The sequence below is a fragment of the Chionomys nivalis genome, chromosome 1 (genome assembly GCF_950005125.1).
Source record: "Chionomys nivalis chromosome 1, mChiNiv1.1, whole genome shotgun sequence".
Taxonomy (NCBI): Eukaryota; Metazoa; Chordata; class Mammalia; order Rodentia; family Cricetidae; genus Chionomys; species Chionomys nivalis.
In genome coordinates this window covers 41,801,311-41,813,186 of record NC_080086.1, presented here as the reverse complement: position 1 = coordinate 41,813,186, position 11,876 = coordinate 41,801,311, and positions in this window count along the sequence as shown.

Below are 11,876 nucleotides of genomic sequence, written 5' to 3'. Positions count from 1 at the left end.
TTTGTCTATATCAGCGGTTTTCAGTCTGTGGGCCGAGACTCCTTTAGCAAACCCCTATCTCCAACAATATTTACTTTATGATTCGTAACAGTAGTAAAATTACAGTTATGAAGTAGCAGCGAAAAGAACTTTATGGTTGGGGGGGGTCACCACAACATGAGTGACTGCATTAAGGGGTTGCAGCATTGGGAAGGTTGAGAATCACTGGTCTCTGAGTATGTGTGTTCCAGTTATCTCATGGACATGAAGTCACACACTACCTCTCCACTCTTTTGGGTCTGCTTTACTTCACCTGGAAGTCTATCTTCATGATTTGCTTATGTAGGGGTATGTCTCTGCACCCAATCCTTTTCAAGGCTGACTAATATTCCATTGCAAGACCGTATTTCATTTTATTTATCTATTCATCTGTTGGTGAACATTTGGGTTATTTCCACTTGGTTATTGTTGGGGGTTTCATTTTGAGTGCTTGTTTGTTTTTTTGAGACAGAGTCTTGCTAGGTAGCCCAGGTTACTCTGGAACGTCCATCTTCAGACTGCTGGGCTTACAGATCCATGCCACCACAGAAGCTTTGAGTCTTTTTATTAAAGACACTGTTGTCATTAGTAGGTAGAAAGTCTTCTGTGTATAAATCTCTTGGAGTTCACACGGAAATTGGGACGAACAGGAGTGAGTCTGAATACTTCTCAAGGGTGCGGCAAGAAGTTAGATTTTAGACAGGAAAACACTGTCTAAATTCTGAAGATGTTGGCAAGGTTGTTCTGACATTGTTGGTATTACTAGCTTAGCTTTTTACTGGTAGAAAATATAACTATTTAAATAACAGTACATTGCAGGCCGGTGAGGTGGCTCAGCAGATAACTTAAATTTGATCTTTAGAATGCACTGTGGAAGCAGGGCACTGGCTCCTGCAAGCTATTGTCAGGTCTCCAAAAGTGCACCACGGTGCGCAAACATCTATGCACACACACACACACACACACAAATCTATAAAAATGAAATATAAAATTAAGAAATATAGTACATTTTGGTGGAAATGACTCAAACTAAAGGAGTCATTGTGGGGTGATTGTAGGTAATGTACTCTATTCCCCCCAAAGCCGAAGCAAGTGTACTAAACACCCACTATAGACCATGATATTATTCTATTATATATTAAGCATTCATTCATAGCCATTGGATACAAACAAATTATTTTACTTTGTGCCTCAGTTTCCCCACCTGCAAATGGAGGGCCAATAGTGACTTCATAAACTCATAGTCCTTAATGTGAACATCACTTGTAGGGGCCTCAGAACTCTGCCTAGAGTGTGGTAGCTATCCAGCCAATGTTAGCAGTGTGTATAAGCTGTTACAGATTTCTGTATTTTAAAATGCTTTTGTTAAGGGTTATCTTTGTTCTAACCTCAGATTATCAGCCCACAATTAGAGAATCGATGCCTAGTCTTTGTACAGCCACAGTGGAGTCTCAGAAAAAATCGTGCGTGTGCTTGTGCTATACCGGGAAATGGTTATAGACCCTGAGCGTAGGACTGAGGTCTGACTTGACTTTCTAGCAGATGCCCATGAACTGCATAGTTCTCTGGAAAAAGGGATAGTGGCACATTAGTCCTGAGGAAGACCAAAGGTCTTACCTGAGTAATTTTGCAAGCAGCTTCTCCGCTCTCTGCCTGGCACACCCGGAGTGCTCCACAAATGTTTACCTAAGTGAATTAAGACAAACACTGCTTCATGGAGCGCTGATGAGGTCGGGGAATATAGAGTCCTAAGAAAAGGATCCATGGAAAGACTGGGAAGAGAAGATGATGAAGATAAGAAGCAGGAGGAAGAGGAGGAGCGGAAGAGGGGGAGAAGGAAGGGCAAGGGAAGGAAGAGGGGCAGAAGGAAGGGCAAGGGAAGGAAGAGGGGGAGAAGGAAGGGCAAGGGAAGGAAGAGGGGGAGAAGGAAGGGCAAGGGAAGGAAGAGGGGGAGCTGGGGGAAGGAGGAAGAGGAAGAAACTTTTGCGAGCCACATGCTTTGAAGCTTTTCTCTGGACTGTAATGTGCTAGGGCTAAGACTCCTCTAGTTTTGAAATCAGAGTACAGAAATTGGTGCCTCAGCCCTCCCATTCCACCCCAGGGCAAATTTAGGGACCCATGGCTGCTGTTTCCTTGACCCAGCACCCCAAACAGTCAGTGGTTTCTTGAGTTGTCAGTGCCGGGATCATTTCTTGTGGGCGAGTTGGCCTCTCCAGGGCTGTCAGGATGCTGTTGGTCTCCATGACAACAAAGTGTGCGGATGAGGAGAAGCAGCAAACGAGTGGTGTCATCCTAAGAAACCAACCGTCCCCACCCCCACACTGCTGGGGCCACAGGAAGTGGAATTCTTCTGGGAAAGAGGCTGACGTTGCTGGTGGCCAGGTCCCTGCCCCAGCCGAGGCAGGCGCTGATGCAAGCGCAGCCCCGCCAGTAGGCAGGCAGTCCCCAAGGACCTGGCACAACACTGTGTCTTGTTCCTTTCCGGCCACCCCGCCCAGTTTTCTCTTTGGAGTAAATAGCTTTTTGGTGGTTTCTCACCCAAAGATCGAGTGCAGGTGGGGACAATGTGTCTTCTCTCAAAGCAAATCACTGCGGACCTTCCCAGACTGGGGTAGGAGGAATCTCAACATCCCAGTCTGGCCATGATTGGGTCAATATGGAAGGCGCCCGGAGCTCATTCTCTCACTGGGGACCGCCCAGGTGGCCTGGGATACCAGTGTCAGCCGGTGCCAAGGAAACCGCCCCAAATCACGAGGGAAACTTGTGTCTGGATCAGGAGTCTGTGCACCTCCCCTCTGGGTTAGAAGAGGTTTGGTCATGATGGGTCTCCATCGCCCTCTTCTGGGAAAGAGGAGAATCGCTCTAAAATTCTCTCTCGGACCTTAAAGACAAGGGCTAGGAGACCTTCCTAATAAAACAGATCAGGAAACTGGGCTCAGAGAGGGTAAAAACGAGGACCACAGTCTTGCAGCAACGCTACGAACAAGTCAGGACTGGAATTTGCATTTATATTTCCACCACACAACCTGTCTTTGCTGTTTTAAGACAGGATCTCTCTCAGGCTGACCTTCCATTTACTATTTTCCTGTCTTGGCCTTCTGAAATAATTTTGAGAGGGGGGGAGGGAGGGAGGGAGGGAGGGAGGGAGGGAGGGAGGGAGGGAGGGAGGGAGGGAGGGAGGGAGGGAGGGAGGGAGAACACAGATGTGGACATCAAGAGGATAGTTTGCCAGAGTGTGGTCTCGGCTTAACCATGTGGGTCTCAGGAATCGAACTCAAATCTTCAGGCTAAGCAAACAGGCTCTTTACCTGTAAAGCCATCTCAATATCCAGTCTCCTAGAATTATAGCCACGGGTACTGCAACCCCTAGATCACTACTATTAAATGAATTAGAAAATTTTTTATCATTTGAAAGACTTTGTTTACTTATTTTTCTTTATGAGTTTATGGCTCATCCTTTGCAAGAGTCCCAAGTGCTCCTAACCAATGAGCCATCTCTCTGGCCCCAAGTTATAGATATTTTAAAAATGTCAGCAGTTTTAATTTCTACTATGGCGAATACCGGTAGGCTGTAATTTAATGACACTTATTCTGGTACTCAGGTTTTTAGAGTGGAAATGGGGCCTGAACCCCAAAATGTCTAGAACACCCACAGCTTCAGGTGGCATCCTCCTCGCCAGCCACAGCATCCTCTTTAATTCACAGTTCTGTTCACGGGCAGCACTAGTGATTTTCTCTGCACGTGTTCACGGCCTTGTGAAGAAGCAGATTTGGGTTCTGGGGGCCTGAGGTGTGGCTGCATTTCTAACAAGTTTCCGGACACCTACTGCGCTGGAACCCACATTTTGAGAACTGAGCCTCTAGACTTTGGTCTAGATGCTAAAATTAATGCTCGTATCTGTTCCACATGAGCAATGAGAGGGCTTCCACAGTTAGGTAAGGAGGAAAAATGGTATCAAGACTGAAGAGCAAGTGGGGGCCATATGCTGAGTTACTGACAGGAGACATTAAACTTAGTTACGACTCTATAAGAAACTAGAATTTTCCACAAATCTCAGAGCACATGCCGGGTAGTTGAATGGTGGAAATTTCAGATGTCCAATGTCAAAAAGCAATCTAAGAAAAGACAACACAGTCTGCACAGAGGCCGTGAGTGTGGCTCAGCTCCTGAGCACCTGCCTCGAATGTGTAAGGTCCTGGGTTCGCTCCCCAGCACCCTAAAAACAAAACAAAACATCCTAGGGGGTGGTTGGTGGGGGATTTCTCAATATGCCATGTAAGATTTTTTTTTTTCAGTGAGGTGGAAAATGTATTTAAAACCAAACTATAACTGCTTCTGCTATCTAAATTGGGATGTGATATAATTTACATCAGTGGAAAAATGAATATCTTTCTGCTTACAGAATGGAAGAAAGACCAGGTGGTTCTGCTTCCAGGGAAGGGGATGCATACCCACATGTTTCCAGGCCTCCACGGGTCTTGAACCAACCAGAGAGGCTGGTAGGTTCTACTGAGAAGATTATCAACTTACTCTGCCACCGGGAAAGCCACTCAACTTTCCTCGATGGTGGCCATGTTTGGTTGAGGACTTTCTGTTGTTGAGTCTTCCAGTTGTGGTGTGTGTGTGTGTGTGTGTACCAGAGGGTAACATTGGGTGAAATCTACCTTGCTTATTTGACCTAGTCTCTCACGAAATCTTGGATTCACCCATGATGCTAAGCTGGCTTGCAAGCAGTCCCCCAGGGACTCTCCTGTCTCTCCCTGGCCAGCACTCCTCTCCACCTGGCTTTTAAATTTGGGTTCTGGAGTTTGAACTCAGGTCTTCATGTCTGCATGGCAAACAAGTTACAGACTGAGGCATCTTTTCTATCTCAGAGCATATGGTTTTTTTTTTTTTTTTGTTTTGTTTTTGAGGAACCTGAAACCAAGATTATACATGAACTGTAGTTATTTATTCAGTGTTTAAAATTTATTTATTTGTTTGTTTGTTTTAAGATAGAATTTCACTGTGTAGATTGGCTTGACCTGCAACTTACTATGTAAACCAAACTGGACTCAAAAATCAAACAGAGAATGGTCTTCCTCTACCATCTGAGTGCTAGGATTAAAGGCATGTGCCAACACACCTGCATAATGGTTTTTTGTTTGTTTGTTTTGCTTTTGGAGACAGGGTGTTGCCTTATAGTGATACCGTGTTAGCCAGTGTACGAACTGGCCACATAACTACTCCATGGTACAGTTAAGGGGAAAGGGTTTTGTTTTGTCTTGTTATTTTGTTTTGGAAGATAAGAGAGTGAGAGCAACCAGAGGCATCTGGAAGAGTCAGAGCAGAAAGAGAAAGTAGTAGAGTGAGCATGGTCAGCTGACTGGACCTGTCCATGAAAGACCAGGAGCAGAGAGGGGTTGGGGAGGGAGGCAGAGGAAGGACGACAAAGAGAAATTAGTAAAAAGAAAGAAATATCTAAATAGCAGGGGTAGAAGGAGAATGACATGGGCTGATAAGAAGAAGGAGGATAGGCAAATTTGTCGAAGCCTCCGTTTATTAGCGTCATGGTTACAGCTTATATAGCCCCTGGATGAGGAGCTTGGGGGACTGGGGCACAGGATCTTGCCACATGATCCACGCCGGTCATGTAGGCCAAGAGGTTACGATTGGTCAGGTCACAATTCCTCTGCCAGGAGTTCACAAGTTGACACACCTAGTTCTCTAGATAGAGTGTGAGGCGGGTTCCACTAACAGATAGCTCTCTATTAACAGACAATTTGGGTGTGGGATAGGCTTTGTCAATAAAACAATTCCCAATACAATTGAGAAGTAGAGCCCTCTGCAAACTTCTCAGGTCAATGCTCCCTATAATAATTTTTTTTGGGGGGACATGGTTCCTGACAGAAATAAGTAATAGATACTGTGGTCCTGAGGGAGCCTGGAGGCCAGCATGTGCTTTGCTATGCTGGTAGGTTCCACAGGCAGCCATTTGTTTCCTCTGCCAATGATAAGGAAAACCACTCCTTTTGGTGGAGGGAACAAGCTTCGCAAGTTCCTGAGGAATTAAGTACCAGAATTTGGAGAAACGGAGTTTCGTTGGGACCTGACACCAGAAACTCACAATCCTCTTGCCTCTGCACCCTGAGGGTACAGATATGCACTACTGTGTGTAACGAGCAGATTTTTTTTTTAATGTAAGAAATCAAATTTTCTCTCCCTCCTTCGTTCCCTTTCCTCTCTGAGTGTGCGTGCATGTAAGCATGCGCACACACTGGGCCCTTTCTTTAGCCAAGCACGGAGTGTTTTCTAAGGTAGACTATCCCGGAAGAGAGCAGGAGTGGGAAGAGCTTTGTGGGCTCACATAAGGGTATTTGAGTATTTCTGTGGGAAAGAATACACACGAACTAAGAGGAACCTTGGAAAACAGAAAAATAGGAAAAGAAAAACAGGAGTACAAGAGAGAGGGAGACACAGGGAGAAAGAGAAAGAGGTGTGTGGGGGGAGAGGGGCTTGAAAGGAGCCTGAAGAGGGGCGAAAGTGAACTGTCTCTGTTGAAGTCAGCCGGTGGCATGTGTCAGCACAGCCTGGGCTAGAGAAGCGGCGGCACTGTGCCTTGGCCAGGTGAGGAGGCATTGGGAGGGGTTGGGATGAGGGTGGAAGAAAATGTGGCGCTTTCTACCTCCTTGGTGTGTGGGAGCAGAGCTGACAGAGGTTAGCAGTTTCCTGAGGCAAGACGCTGGAGACAACAGGATGAGGACAAGGCTGGGCCTGTGGGCTGAAAGAACACGGCGTTCAGGAACTATCAGAAAAAAAAAAATTCCCCAAACCTGGACTTGCCTGAGGAGGTGTTAGGAACCTTCAGCCCTAGTTTATGTTCCAGACAGCAGGCAGGGTCCCAGCAGGTACCTTGGCTAAAGGCAACAGGCAGCTTTTTAGGATATGACTCTGGCATCCAGGGTCACCTTGCTACAACCTGGGTCCTTTCATAGCTCTGAACCACAGCGTCACTTTAAAACAGGCAGTGATTGATAATACTTGAGTTTCTCTTCAGACTGTTAGAAAATTGTTCACCTTTTATTAAAATGTGTAACTATCACGTTGGCCCTGGCGCCATCTTTGCTGATGAGCCCCTGCTAGGCACTGCATTTCAGAAATGCTTCCTGAAATGAGAAGGGACCCTATCTCAAAAAATAAAACATGCACACACACACACACACACACACAGAGAGAGAGAGAGAGAGAGAGAGAGAGAGAGAGAGAGAGAGAGAGAGAAATTAAAAATGAGCATTTAAGCTATAACAGAAACAAATCTGTAAATGTATCTGAACCACTTCCAAAATGGAACATTGCTATCCACACAGATAAGAAGATGGGGAGTAGGGGGTGGGGTTTCTTAGCAACTGGCAGAACCAGGTAATATTATGTTGTTAACCACATTGTAGTTTGGGTTGTTTTATTCCTTGTTGTGGTATCTGGCATAACTTTTTACATTATTTATTCATGTATGTATGTGTGGATGGATGGATGGATGGATGGATGGATGGATGGGTGTTGGCCTACATGTATGTCTGAGAGCCATGTGCATGCAATGCCCCCAGAGGCCAGAAGAGAGCATCTGCTGGCCTGGAACTGGAGTTACAGATGGTTGGGAGCTGCCTTGTGGATTCTGGGACATAAACATGTTTCACAGATAATAAAAGCCAGAGACAGATAATGGGGTTCAAGCTGAAGATCAGAAAAGCAAAGCAGCCAACCACTAGAGAGACCAAATCTTCAGACCGAAAAGGTGAGATCCTGTCTCCACGAATCTTCACACTCCACACTCCACTGAGTTCCTGTCTCCTTCCCTTTATATTCCTCTCTCCTCCCATATTGCTCCTGTCTCCACTTTGCTAGTTCTGGGATTAAAGATGTGAACCGTGACACCTGGATCTGTTTCTGGATTGATCTTTCGGTAGCCCAGGGTAGCCTTGAACTCACAGAGATCTGCCTCTGTCTCCTGAGTCCTGGGACTAAAGATGTGTGCCACTATTCCCTAGCCTGTATGTTTGACTAGTGTGGCTGCTTTGCCCTCTGATCTTCAGGCAAACTTTATTTATTAATACACAAATAATATACCACTATATGAACCCAGATCCTCTGCAGAGTAACCAGTACCCTTAACTGCTGAGCCATCTCTTCAACCAACATAAACTTTTTTTCCTTAAGTCCTAAATCACTCTGTGCAGTGGTGGTGCACACCTTTAATCCCAGCACTCGGGAGGCAGAAACAGGCAAATCTCTGTGAATTTGAGGCCAGCCTGGTCTACAGAGAGAGTTCCAGGACAGTCTCCAAAGTTACAGAGAAACCCTGTATCAAAATAACTGGGGTGGGGGTGGGGGTAAGGGGAAGACCTAAATTAGAATCATGCCTCATACTTTAAAATAAAAATTGTGTGTTTGTCAAGGTATGGCTCTGTGCACTTGAGTGAGCGCAGGGGCCTGAAGAGTCGGGAGGGCCTCAGATCCCATGGTGCTGGATTTACAGGAGGTTATGAGCCACCTGACATGAGCTCTGGAAAATGAACTTTGGCCCTCTCTAAGAACAACACACAACTGCTGAGCCATCTCTCTAGTCCCCTCACATTGCTTTTGAAGCCTTTTTGAGGTATTATGGACATTCATCAAATGACATCTAGCCATGAGTGACAGCATATTAGTAATTCCAGAGCTTGGTAGGCTGAGACAGGAGGATTTCTATGAGCTTGAAGGTAACCTGATCTAGTAGGGACTTCAAGGGCAATCCTGGCTGTATAAGATGACATTATCTCAAATATTAAAAAAAAAAAAAAAGATGAACATTTCATCCACCTGTATACTTCAAATACACTGTCTTTAAAAACAAATGGTTGGGATAGGATCTCAAGTTCCAGGTCATTCTTGTGTGCAGTTTAGTGTGGTACAGTGCTCAGTCAGCATATGTGAGGACCTGAGCTCCATATTTAGCCACCGGGGTGGGGTGCAGATAATATTGCTACTTACATCCGGGGCATTTTATAAAAACATCAAATATATGCTTCAAAAAGTGGAAAGCAGAGGCTGAGGCCAAGTTCTCTTCTGGTGACTTTACAGGCTCCAAGGCAGCAGAGACTGGTTCCTTCGGGTCTTTACTGCGTAAATTTTCCTTTTTGGGTACAATGGCACCCAACAGTTGGGCTTGGTTAAGAAAGAGCTGGGCAAGAGAAAAGGGAAGCAGGCAGCTGCAGTTTGTTCAACCATAGCCACATCTCTTCGCTCTAACCCCAGAGACCGGCGTCATCCTCCACTGCCCCCTCAGATACAGGATGAAATCATCTCTAACACGCAACAGCTGTGCTGTTTCTAAACCAGGACTTCTCTGAGGCTTCAGTACAAAGGAGGAGGTGACCCTGTGTCTTGAGTGCGATGATAAAAGTCTATAAGGGTTATCTGTATTAATGCTGCCCTTCCAGGGCTCAGAAGGTCGGGAGCAAAGACAACCATGTTTTCTTTTAGAAACTCTGTCCCATCCTTGACACCAGGTGAGACTTGGGTGCAGATACAAGACCTGGTGCAGATCAGCTCTAGTAATAGTCTTGAAATTAATTTGTCATATATATATGTTGTTTTGAGACAAGGTCAAACTGTTGTAGCCCAGGCTAGTCTGGAAGTTCTAATTTCGCAGCCAAGTGGTAGGATTCCAGGCATGTATCACCATACATGGCTAAAAGGTATGTGTGTGTCTGTCTATGTGTAGACATTCTGAGACAGGATTTCACAGGGTGACCTGGAACTCATTATATGGTGCATGTATATGTTTATAATTATACATGTATGTGTATATATATAACAATATATAATTACATGTAACATAATTTTTAAATGTGTATGAGTGTTTTGCCTGCATCTATGTATATGCATCATGTGCATGCCTTGTGCCATGGATGTCAGAAGAGGGCATCAGAATGCCTGGAGCTGAAGTTATGGATGACTAAGCTGCATTGTGGGTGCTAGGAACCAAACCTGGGTCCTTTTCCAGAGTTAACAGGTATTCTTAACCACTGAGCCATCTCTCTAGTCCCTTAACTTAATATTCTCAAAGAGAGGACCTCGTGTTGTCCAGGCTGACATTAAACTCCATATATAGCTGAGGATAACCTTGAACTTCTGAGTCTCCTGTCTCCTTGTCCTGACTGTTGGAATTATAAGCATTTACCACCACTGTCCGCTTATGTGGTGGTACTGATGGAACTCAGGATGTCACACATACTAGACATGGATTCTGCCAACTGAGCTACATCACCAACACTATATGTTTTTAAAAACACACTAAGACAGATTTTTTTTTTTTTTACAAAAGGGAGTGGCAATATTAAGGACACTGTAAATTTTTTTTTCCTTTTGTGATAGGTTTTCACTTTGTAGCCCAGGCTTGCTTTGAACTCACGTCAATCCTTCTGTCTCATTCTTTCAAGTGTAGTGATTCTAAACACAAGTACCCACACTGTTCCTTGTTATCCTCCAACTGAGGATAAATATCTTCTCAGACTCCATGACTGTGAAGGGAGTCTAACAGGAAGTGTATGTAGACAGTGCCTTGGGCGGAGGAAATGCTGCCTTGGATGTGCTGAGGCTGCCATGGGCCCCTGCTGTGAGTGTCTTAACAAATACTCTCTAACTTGAGGCTTTCTGTCTTTATGTTCCTCCTTAAATTGCACCTTGAACAGCCGGCTGCCTATTCTAGGCATCTTACCAGCTGGACACGAGGTCCCATGAGAAACAGTCAGAAGGGACTGGGGAGGCTTCTCGGGTAGCTGAATAGCATTTGAAAACCATTTTCTGCAGGGATGACAGGGGAAAGAGTCCCCAGAGGCCAGGGCCTCCTGGCTGAGTGTTACCAGGATGAGCAGAAGGAAGATTCACCTAAACAACAGAACTGGACAACTCTGGGCTTGGTCAGCTCCCTGTGGTAGCTGTGCTCAAGCTAGATAGACGGTCAGGTGTCAAAGGCGTGGATAAGCAGACTCCTGGTGGAGAAAACAAATGTCAGGTTCAGAGGGAGGCTGGGAAAGACAGACAGGACTCGGGGTCTGTGCAGTGTTATAATAGAATCAATGCCCTGCCCTCCCTCCCTCTCTTCCTCATTCCCTCCTTTCCTTCCTTCTTTACCCCCTCCTTACCTCCCTCTCTCCCTCCTTCCCTCCTTCCCTTCTTCCTTCCTTCCTTCCTTCCTTCCTTCCTTCCTTCCTTCCTGTTTTATTGAGTTCCTGGAGATCTGAGAAGAGTATTTGTTTAAATGTGTGTGTGTGTGTGTGTGTGTGTGTTTTGGGGGGGATGTTTATTAAGCTACTAGATTATTCCACTTTTTCTGTGCTGCTAGAGATGAAGGCCACCCCAGCCTGTGTACACCCTTTGTAGAGCTCATTCCTAGATCCTGAATTACCCTTGGAAATCTTTTTGGACCTCTGGCCTCTAAGCATTATCATTCAGAACCGTCTGCAACCTTGATCTCTTGTCAGAACTCTGTTTTTGGTTATAAGGGTCAACACACCTCTGAACTTGGCAAAAGCAAGAAGGAGATTTGGTACCCCTGGGGAACTCACAGGGTTGCAGGTGACACATATGGACCAGGGGTGGACCATGCTGTCCAGCCTCTCTAGATTTCTGGCTTTCAGCTTGGTTTTGCCATGCGTCCCTGCATATTGCTTTCTGGAACCTGACATCAAGCATCCTCCAGCCACTGGAAAGATAAAATGTATGGCTCTCAGCATCTGTCTATCCATGCCAGGAAAGGATGACACCTGACTAGATGTCCACCTATGCTGGATGGGGGACAGAGCCGTGATTGACTCTCCAGAGAAGGTGGTCCCAGTGA